Here is an 11721-nt window from a genome sequence, read left to right as displayed (position 1 = left end):
GTAGCACTCCTTTAGATTTTATTCCTCCTAGTATTTTGCTTTTGGACCCCTGATGCTTTGTAATTTGTTATTAGTTTTTATATATATAAGCATGCTTGTTTAGAAAAAAAAAAAAATAGTTATATATGTAAACTATATTCTAAAATAACTACAATATAAGAAGAAATATAAGAACAAACTCGATAATACTTCTCAATACAAGTTACTAATAATTTTAATAATATCAATTCAATCAACTACCAAGTTACAACCAGCAAACTAGTGTATTTTTAATGACTCATATAGCATTTTAATTTTTAATGACCCATATAGATTATAAAATGTGAATATAATTTGAAAAAAAATCAAAAGTACCAGAGAGAGGGAGATAGAGATAGAGAGAGAGAGAGAACAAAGAAAAATGATCTGAGTGGACCAGTGATTGTTAGGTTGAGGTGTTGAAAAACCTAAAAACCGAAAAAGCCCCTACTTTTGTGTTCAACTTTACAGAAAAAACCTTGTCAGCAAGTTATTTAAAAAATCACCATGCCACTTATTCATGCTACTGGATTTTACATACTAGTCAAAATTCATATTCTGCATGAAACATCGGAAACCGGCTGGTATTGACCGAAATAATCGGTATTTGACCATGTACGAAATGCAGACCTCCTCTATGTCAGGTACTGTTCTGAGGCGATAAATTTTAGCTATTTCGGCTGGTAGGGTATGATTTTTAAAACATTGGTATTCACACTTGCATTTTTGAATTTGCCTTGCAATGGATCTAACCTCACATATTCCAAATTCATTTTATCAACCTTATCTTCTGAACATGCTACACCTGAACAACCTTCAGTTGAGTTGTGGATCTTAAGAAAATTCAGTCCGGCATTAAGCAATCCAGTATTAAGCAGTCTAACCTCTAATATTGGTAGTTTCTCCTTATGTGCCACCGTGAGTGATTTCGCCGAGACCACCCTATCTTGAATCATCAGTGGTTGCTTCCGCTGTCGTGGCCCAACACCTCCATCCGCACACATCCATGCCCTATATGGGAACCCCTCAATCTAAAAAATCTCCCAATTTGTGAACCAAAGATCACATTCCTTATCAGCATGTCCCAATCATCCACAACAATAGCAAAAACTGGGTAAGTGTTCATATTTAAAACAAACCCAAACGACTTCCTCATCCCGTAAACGTAACCATTTTAGACAAGGTAAATGGTGATTTATATCCAAATGCACATGCATTCGAGAGAAAATCCCCCACTCAGGATTTGACTCCAATTGATTCACCAATAGATCTAACAGTCAAACTATTCATTCCCTTCAGAGGCAAATCATAGACCCGAATCCAAAACGAGGCATACATCATGGAGACACTAGATGGTTGCAGATTACCATTATATTCCTATAAGAGAACTAGGTTTTTATCAAATAGCCATTGGCTTAATCGAAACACCTTCTCCCTACCTCATGGTTCCAAGAATTAAGCAAAAAATAAATTGTCCCCCAACTTAAAAAATTTAACTCCCTTCATCGGATTCCATGCATTCCTCATCATTGTCTTAAATGCCTCTTTGTTATAAAATTTCCTTGTAAATAATTTGAATAATAAACAACAGTCTACGCCATTCACCATTGAATTTGATAAAGAAGTTTACAGTGTGACCTCTGAACTTTCTACTTTCGAAAAGGAGAATTTTCTCCACTTATTCGAAAGATCATCATCCATCATAAGATGGGACCACCAAGTTTGTTTTACATAGACCAGAACTTGTATGAACACAAGATTCAAACTCCCAAAAACATGCATTCATTGTCTGAGAGAATCAAAATTGATGTAGGGAATCTGAGTCTGATAATGCAGATTTGATAGATTCTACGTTGATAGAGCTAGATTACCTTGAGAAGCCATATTAGTATAACAAAACTGTTAGGTACAGTTGGCAATTGCAAACATGGGGTAACTGGCTAGTCTACGTGGAAGTGAAAAAAAAAAAACAAAAAAACAAAAATGACAACCAATAAAGCAAAAGAAGAAAGAAGTGGGAAGGCCAAAACTGATATTTTCTTCTTCTTCAAGCTCGTAGCAAACTAGAGCACAGTTAAGATTCTTGGAAGGTTGAAGCATTTCTCAACCAAGGAAAAAAAAAACCTCTCTCTCTTAATATTTCATTAATAACGTATTTCTTCAAAACATTTTTCCTAGATTTTTTTCAAAAATATTTCCTACATTTTTTTCAAACCCATATCCAGATTTTTGCCAAACCCATTTCCTAAATTTTTCTCAAACTCATGTTCAACATATTTCCGTTGTTTCTTGTTAATCTTTCCAGATAAACCATTGTTTGTTGATTCTAGATGGCTGTGAGTGCTCCCAAACCTAAAATGGTTGTTGCAATATTACAGGGTATGCGCGGTTGCAGAGGGTAGGATCACCCCCCCTCCCCAACCACCCTAAAAAAATCTCTCTTTCTGATATGACTTACAAAATGATATTTAAAACTTGATGCAGTCACCCTTGAAGTTAAACTTGCTTCTAGAAAATTTTGAAATCACCAGTAAAGACCATTTTGATGTGATACTCGAAGGAGAGAGAGAGAGAGAGAGAGAGAGAGAGAGAGAGAGAGAGAGAGAGAGAGAGAGAGAGAGAGAGAGAGAGTAACAATTTTGTAAAAAAATGAGGTAGAAGGAGGAGGAGAATTTTTGTTTGACTTCCTACTCTTTGTGGTCTTTAAAGGGACGAGTGGAGGGAGAGTTCGAAGGGACGAAGGGAGAGGGAGAGTCTGGTTTGGGTCATCGAAGCTTCATGATCAACGAAGGGAGGGACATAATTCAAAGGAAGGTAGGGGGAGAGTTTGAAAGGACTGGGACCAAAACGAAAGTTTCATTTTCCATGTGGGCACCCGTTTCGCAAAGGTTACCCATGTCAGCTGTTTTTAACTTTTTTCTTATTATAAATATGGCAATAAATGGTAAAACTTTTTCACATTAGGATAATATTGCACATGTATTAGCATATTGGTCATAACTTTGGTTATGAGTGTCAGAATTGCGTATAAGACTCCAATTCAGAAAACTGTTTTTAGTGCACAAGTCATGGTCACAAATCATGCTACAGATATAAGGGGATTACACAAAAGTAAACTCACAAAATGACTTAATTTCATGTAATCTATTAGATCTATTTTATAATAAGAGTAACTTTACAATCAGATATATTATATATCAAGTCACGTTAGCTTATGGGTTCACTTTTATATAATCCATTTGTGGTTAAAGTATTTCTCGAAAAATATCTAAGTTTCACTTTTAGAGACCAAATCTTGATAACGATTTGGTAAGATTTTTGTCTTTTATAGAAATATTTTATTATGTGTTTTATTTTATGATGCCCATAACTATTTGAGCTGCTTTAGAACTTTGATTTCAAAATTTTATCAATAAACTTTCACTTAGAGTTTTTTCTTTGTTTTGCATCTTTTATCAGTTTCAATTCCTGATTATATTGATTAGCTAGCCATCAGAATAATTATAATTATGTTCGATGTCTGAAATATTTAAGGTTAATTGTAAAATTAATACTTTAATTTTTTACGAATCGATACTTAGGGTTTCAACTTTCGCAAGGTCAATACCCAAACCTAAAAACTCACAATTAGGTACATTCAACAATCTCCAAAACTAATGACAAATTGCACGTAGCATTAGTATACCACATGTCAATCTTTGATTTTCTACTGTGACATATATACTAATGCCACGTGTCATCTAATTAGAGATTAACATGCTGCAATCATCCATTAGTTTTCTAACGGGAGACATGGCTCATTTATATAATTGAAAGTTCTTTAAAATCTTGTGATCAATTTTGTAAAAGATAAAAATTTTAGTTCTCTATTTGTATAAACATGAAAAATCTAAGTATTGATTTTGCAATTAATCCAAAGATTTATACTGTTGGTCATGCAAGGAGTTGTGGAATTTCAAGACATGTGTGTGTGTGTCTATAGATGTATATATTAAGAATAAATCTATTTTCAGGCATCTTTATAAACACATTTAACATACCACTGATGCGAATGCCTACCACCTTAACTTACATGAAAAAGTTTATTGAATCTAACAATAAGTGGTGTCTTCCAACCACAGACTATATATACTCCAAATTCTCTATCAAACATATACTTATTGTTTCACATAAACTATTCCAATATAATTATTCTAAGACATCACAACGTCTCAAAACATCCCAATAACCCAAGTCAACAGAACAAAATAAATCAACTGTATATAATTCGCTATTAATCAAAGTATCCTCTTTGTACTTAATCAACGTCTATACTCACATTTACATCCAAGTATATGAAAGTAACTAATGTTGAGCTTTTTTCCATTCCAAAGCCCATAAAGGGTTCTATATAACTTAAATTTTAACATAACTCCATTTATAACATAATATGTAGTACTTACCGCTTCAGCCAAAAAATAATTAGGTAAGTTGTTCTTATTGAGCATTGTTCTTGCCATCTATTAAAAAGATATGTTCTTCCTCTCTACTACCTCATTTTGTTGAGCAGTTCGGGGAGCAGATAAATTACATACAAAACTATTTTCATCACAAGAAGTCTCAATATTTTTATTAACAAACTATTTTCTTTATCATTTAGGATATTTGAAATAATATAATTCTTTTCATTTTGAATTATCTTGCATAACTTCATAAAAATATTATGTGCTTTATTTTTATGAAAGAAAGATGACCCAAGTTTATTTAGAGAAATTATCAATAATAACAAATGTACAATATTTTTCTCCTAAACTTGTAACTCTGTTTTATCCAAAAAGAACCATATGTATTAATTACAATGGTGTAGTAATGGAAATATGGTTCTTGGTTTTAAAAGAAGTTTTTTATTGTTTACCAAACTAACATGCATCACAAATTTTTTTTTTTTTAAGAAATTTGTCTTTGTAAATCTCTCACAAAATCATTTTTTGAAAGTTTGAAAATAAGTTCCATCTTGACATGACCTAGTCTTCTATGTCATAGCCAACTAATTTCATTTTGAACTGAAAAACAAATAGCATAATGTGAGAAAATTTATTCAAATTCGATTCTATATACATTGTTGCTTATAAAAGTAAAAAAACAAACATTGCAATTATAATCATTCAAAATAATGCATTTATCCATTTTGAAAGAAACTATAAATCATTTATTACATAACTGACTTATGTTCAAAAGATTATGTTTTAGACTGTCAACAAGTAGAACATCTTTAATTATAAGAGAAGACTCATTACCAATTTTATTTATTCCCACGATCTTCCCTTTCGAGTTGTCTCCAAATATCACGTGTTCTTCTTCTTTATATGTAAGGTCAATGAACTTGGTATGTTTGGATAGCAATAAGTGTTAAAAGAGTTGTAGATAATAGTAAAAAAGTAATAATAGAATATTGAATAATAGTGAAAAGTAATGAATAGTAATAAAAAGTAGGTGAAAAGTAATAATAAAGTAATGAATAGTAGTAGAGTATTCTAACAATACCTGAGGTATCCTGTCATGTGCCTTGAACATCTACTATCGAAAAACCATTTGTTTTTGTTTATATATGACTTCTTGCATACATACAAAAACAATTAAAATGATTTTTCTTGATACCTAAGGTCTTTGGATCATTCATTTGTTAGTATTAGAATAAATAAGATTTTTAGATACCCATATGGCTCTAATAGTTATTGTATGTTTTATTTTAATAGGACAAATATGATAATTATAAAAAATTTTATTACAAAAATTGCAAATAACATGTAGGATATATGAAAAACTCAAATGACTATAATAATATCTTTTTTTGAAAATTTTATTTTTATGGAAAGAATTTTTATAATTTCATTTGTTAAAGAAGTATTTTTCTTTTTCAAAGTAGTATATTTGATATCCACTTTTTCAAATTCCTCATATACCTCTTTCAAAACTGTATACAATTTTTTATATGAAGAACTTTCAATATTATCAATCTTTATTACCTCAAGGTCATCTTTAACTAGAAGACAAAAATTTGTCAATTCTTCATTACTTGTTTCACTATCTAAACTACTTGAATCATCATTCCATGTAACTTTCATTTGTTTTTTGCTATTGTTTCGATCTTTCTTTAGTATAGGAAATCCAAATTGATATGTTCAAATTTATTGTATATATAACAAGTTAAAGAGTCATTTTTACCTTACCTTTCTTGAAAAACTTTTTGAAAGATTTCCTTGAAATGGTTTTATTTCTCTTTAAGAAACTCTTAATTCTCATTATTATCATCGTAACTTCTTTATCTTTATCGTCAATTTCTTTATTTTCGTCACTTTCGCTTTCATGAGAAAAAACTATAAGTGCCAAGTTTTTTTTTCTTTTTTTTTTCTTTTCAATGTGTATTCATGGGTGGTAAGTGACCTAATGAGTTCATTTACTTCGAGTTTCTTGAGGTCTCTAGTTTCAAGAATCATCGTTACTTTTAATTCCCAGCATTTTAACAAAGAGTTGAGAACTTTTCTTAATATTTTCAAGTTGGAATAGATTTTACCGAGAGCTGTCAAGTTATTTATGGTGTTAGTAAAATAAGTGTACATAGTAGAAATAAATTTATCATCATTCATTTTAAACATTTCATATTTATGAGTAAGAATGTAAATTTTGGATTCCTTAATTTGTGAAGTTCCTTCATAAGTAACTTTTAAGTTATCCTAAATTTCATTTGCCGTATTGCAAGTTATTATTCTATTGAACTCATTCACGTTGAGAGCATTATATATGAGATTTATAGTTGTTGAATTCAACAATAGAATTCTCTCATCTTCACGATCTAACTATTCTTCTTCCTTTTTGACATTTACTCCATTAACAATTTTTGTTGGGATATAAGGTTCATTTATAATGGATTTCTAAATTTCTCAACCTTGAGCATGAAGGAAAATTCTCATTCTAGCTTTTCAAAATGTATAATTGCCTCTGTAAAACAGTGAAGGCCGAGTATGAGATTGGTCTTTACCAAATGTAATTACAATGTTAGTCATAAGATTTTAACTCAAAATATAATTAATCTTAGAAAAGAGCATTTGCTCTAATACCAATATTAGTCATAATATTTTAACTCAAAATATAATTAATCTTAGAAAAGTGCCTTTACTCCAATACTAATACAAGAGGGGGAAAGTTGGGTTAGTTTTAAAAATTAACAATTATAAACCGAATACACAATATAAAATATGAACAAAATACAAAACAGTAGTAAATATAAAGAGTATAGGTAAGTGAGAAGTAAACTCAGTATTTTAACGAGATTCAACCTCACTGCATACGTCCTCGCCTCAAGCTACCCTTTAAGGATTTCTAAATTTACTATTCAACCTCCTTTAGGTGAAAATAGAAACTTATTACATATTTGAGCAGTATTGCTACAAAGAATTCGTGTAAAATACCATCTACATTTGCAATCACCTTACATGTGGTGATTTAACTATTCTTTATATAAAACACGTTTTACACATACAAGATTTATACACATATTTTTAGTAATACAAGAGTTAATAATATGTAGATTATTATAAAACACTTCTCAATAAGTGAAATAAGAACAATACAGTGCAAACTATATCTCTCTCAAAATGAACAAGGGTTAAGATTAATACTTAGAGAAGAGAGATTGAAAACTTTGAATGAATGTCGTAAAAATTGCAATTGATGTGTGTATGCTCTTGTTATTATGAATTTGAAGATCTCAATTGAACTATTTATAGGTATAGAAAACTTCATTTTTAAATTTAAAAAGATTCACATGTCAAAAAGGAGCGCCACTCACTTTTAACAATTTTAAATAAAAGTTTCTCATTTTTATAATTGTCAAAACCACATCATTTACTTTTCAAAATTTTCAAACCTAATATTTTACATTTCGAATATGAAAAAAGTAGCATCATTTACTTTTTAAATTTTTTTAAACAAAATCAACTAACTTTTGCATATGTCAAAAAAAGTATCAATTACTTTTCAAATTTTTAAAAAAGTCATCTACATTTTACATAAGTTAAAAAAAGCACCAATTACTTTTCAAAATTTTTAAACAAAATATGCACATGTGAAAAATGACAATCAATTATCTTTCAAATTTTCAAAATTTAAACTTTTAATCATGTCATACACATGTGAAATATGACAATCAATCATCTTTCAAAAATTCAATTATCAAATTTTTAATTTTCAAATATATTATGCACATGTAGACAATGCAATTTGATACTTTATGAGAAAAGATTAATTTTGAGCTTTAATCCAATTTTGAATTTTTCAATAGATGTACAAATTTACTCTAAGAGCTTGATTTGTGAGCTTGTTCCCTTTTGTGCTCATGCATGGTTCGTTGATGTACTTGGCTTCATCGTATAAACAATTTAAGCTTGAAACTCCTTTATGCTTGATTTCATTTGTTATCAAAATCCAAATGTAGATATATAATTATATGAAACTTGAAACCTTAAATTCAATACCTCCTAACTGTCAAGTTGCAGGAGAGCGAGAGTTCAAAGGTGTATCTCGCAAGATTCAAGAGGGAATGCATGGCGGCGAATGATTAAGATGAAAAGATCACACTAGTAACACTTCTAGCTCAGAGGCATCTGCCAAAATCCCTTTCACGGGGGAATTGGCAAAAACCCCAACAACGTTATGGGAGTTTATGGATAGGACTAGTCTTGTCAAGTCCTTTCATGCCTTGATGGTGTCTTTGGTCTATCTTTCAATATTCAAAATTTTCCCTTGAATGAAGTTGCATATGTTTTTCTCAATGTGCATTACGTCTAAGCTATGTCTCAAAAGTAGTGTTGTCTTTTATGGCAACTCAAAAAAGATACTTTTCATTACCCAATTTAACTCCTAGGGGATACGCTTAGTTTTTTTCGATCACTTCCCAAAATCCATAGGCTGAAGGTGCGTAAGTTTCTCTAGCACTGCTTTGGTAAACTCATTCAGTTCAGTGCCATGCTCTTATTCACCATCAAACGTGGTAGTATTTGATCTCCAAGTATGACTAGTTGGTAAGAATTGGCGATGATGCATACGGTAGTGTTTTCCTCCAAATGTCAACGACGAGGAAAAAGTATTGACATTACACACCGAACAAACTAATTTTCCTTTTGTGCTCCAATTAGAGAGATTAGCGTAGACAAGGAAGTCATTTTTTATCCATAATAATGCTATAGGCAAATGACATATTTTGTGACATATATGAGTAGAACACCCCCCCCCCCCCCCCCGTGTGCTCAGGGGCCCCCCAACAAATCCTTCAACTCTTCAACCAACAATTTGATATAAACATCTAAATCATTTCTCGATGCTCTTGGTCCAGGGATTAGGCATATCAACATGAGATAAGGTTCTTTTATACACAACCAATGGGGTAAGTTGTAGGGAACGAGTACTGCTGGCCATATGCTATAAGATTTACTCACATTATTAAATGGGTTGAAGCTGTCACTTGCTAGGCCAAAACGAATATTGTGAGCATCTTGGGAAAACCAATTGTGCCTCTTGTTAAACCATTTCGAAGCGATTGAGTCACTAGGGTGTCTAAGCTGACTAGAGTCAACATAAACAGCCTCTATAGCTTCAGCTTTAGTGGAAAATAGTGCAACTACTTGTGAGAGATTTTCTTCTTTCTACCAGCATTAGTGTTTCATCTAGATGTGCCACACGTCGGGAAATCTTCTCTACTTGCATGCTCCTTCCAATAAAGTATGCAGTCATTTAGGAAAGCATATATTTTTAATGTATTTTTGTATAACAAAACTCAAGTCGACCCTGTTCAAGGCTTCTTGCAACATGATACAAACTCGAGCATCAGGAAATGCATCCTTCAACAACTTAAACATCATGTCAAATGACTTAACACTCCAAGTACCAAAGCTTTTTATATGAAGCATTTTGAGAGTGAAGGGCAATTTAGTGAGTTTAACACAACTAAAATAAAGTGGATGTTGAGAATCTTGAAACAAATGCTCGAAGTTTGAGGGTTCAGACACACTACTTGTCGGACCCTCTTCACCATGGAGTGGATAAGGAGCAGTGCTGAAGTTTTTTTGGAAATGGATATCGTCTAACATTACATCCGTGTCATAAACATATTCTTGTTCATCCATGCTAAGAATGTGCGAAAATCATTGTTCTCCCCATGGAATATCCAGTGGGTGTAGTTTTGATCAATTTCTCTTTGAAAGATATGCTCTTTGACCATGGTGACAGGGTAGTAATAGTTATTAACACATCTCCGACATAGACATCTAATAAAATTGCTTCCAGATACGAGCTTTGAGCTAGAGCCAAGAAATTTTGAACCCCAGCACAATAGGCTTGCTCCTCAATTCTATTAGTAATATTCATCCAAGTCTTATCCATATTCAATGAACCTTTTAAAAAACAAGAAGTATCGGGATGATGTCATAAAAAAGAGGCCGTTAAAGTAAATTAAAAACCACAAAACTGTTTTCAATTACAACATAAATCATGTCATACATGATAGGCAGAGTTGTGCCCATGATGATGGTCATTTGAACGAGGATGTGCATATCTTCTCTCAAAGGGGAAGATATAAAATGGCAAATATGGGTAACATGGATATATACAAGCGGGTATTTAATGAGGGATAAGTTAGGAGAGTCCTTTTGTACAATGAAGCAAACATATGGAATGCAAGGTTATAATGGAACTTCAAGTTATACATTGTGCAAATAAAGGTATGGCCACGACACAGCAAAAACTAACATTTGGTTTAGCATTGGTCATGACTAATAATCTCCGAGTGCTAGACAGGCCATATTAGAGCCTCATCATCGCCTATCTATCATGGGTTGAATCAGAAAAAATATATATATATATATCAATGTATATACAAGTGCGTACGTATACCTATGTCGACTCCCTCCATTAGGTGAAAACCTTAATATCAATCATTTGGGGGAGGTGTTCTTAGGGGAGTAAAAAATATAGGCTTTATAATTTTGAGTAAGCGTATACGTTGGAGAAGCAATTCCCAATTGCTTACATATGGTCCGAACGATGGTAACGAACGTGGTAGGTTTAGATAGGAACAAGTGTCGTTTGAAATACAGGTAAAGTGTAGTTTTCAACTAAAGTGGTGTTGCATTTAGTATCGAACTCTTTATATTCATTGAAGTGTATATGTCAGGAAAATATGCCCTGCCGTTTGTAGTATAGGGAAAAGTATGAATATCCAACCAATTGCTGCCCTTGGTAAAGGACTGTAGAAGTAGTCTGGGAGTTAGTATTTACGTTGAATGATTTATGTTCGAATTGCTAGCATTTGACTGGCAACGAAGCCAAGTGTCGTTGCAAACAACCCACCCAGGCTGACAATTCCCTTGGAATTGTTGTCGTTGCGTTAAGATCACGGCAGAAGTGTTTTAAACTAATATTATTTTCATTTGAAAAAGTATTATAATTTTTTAAATTTAAAATGAATAGTCTATATTTAAATTTTATCATTCCAATAACATTTATATCCAGTAGTTTCCTAAATCAATTAAAAATAGTATTATTTTATTTTTTTTCATTTATAAGAACAATAATAATATTATTATTATGTACATGTCTAATTGGTCTTATAACGATTGGAGCAATGCAAGTCCTATTATGATTTCAATATAATAAGTTCTAATGAAACAT

This window comes from Carya illinoinensis, chromosome 6, assembly GCF_018687715.1.
Source record: "Carya illinoinensis cultivar Pawnee chromosome 6, C.illinoinensisPawnee_v1, whole genome shotgun sequence".
NCBI lineage: Eukaryota > Viridiplantae > Streptophyta > Magnoliopsida > Fagales > Juglandaceae > Carya > Carya illinoinensis.
Note: the sequence above shows the minus strand (reverse complement) of the source record.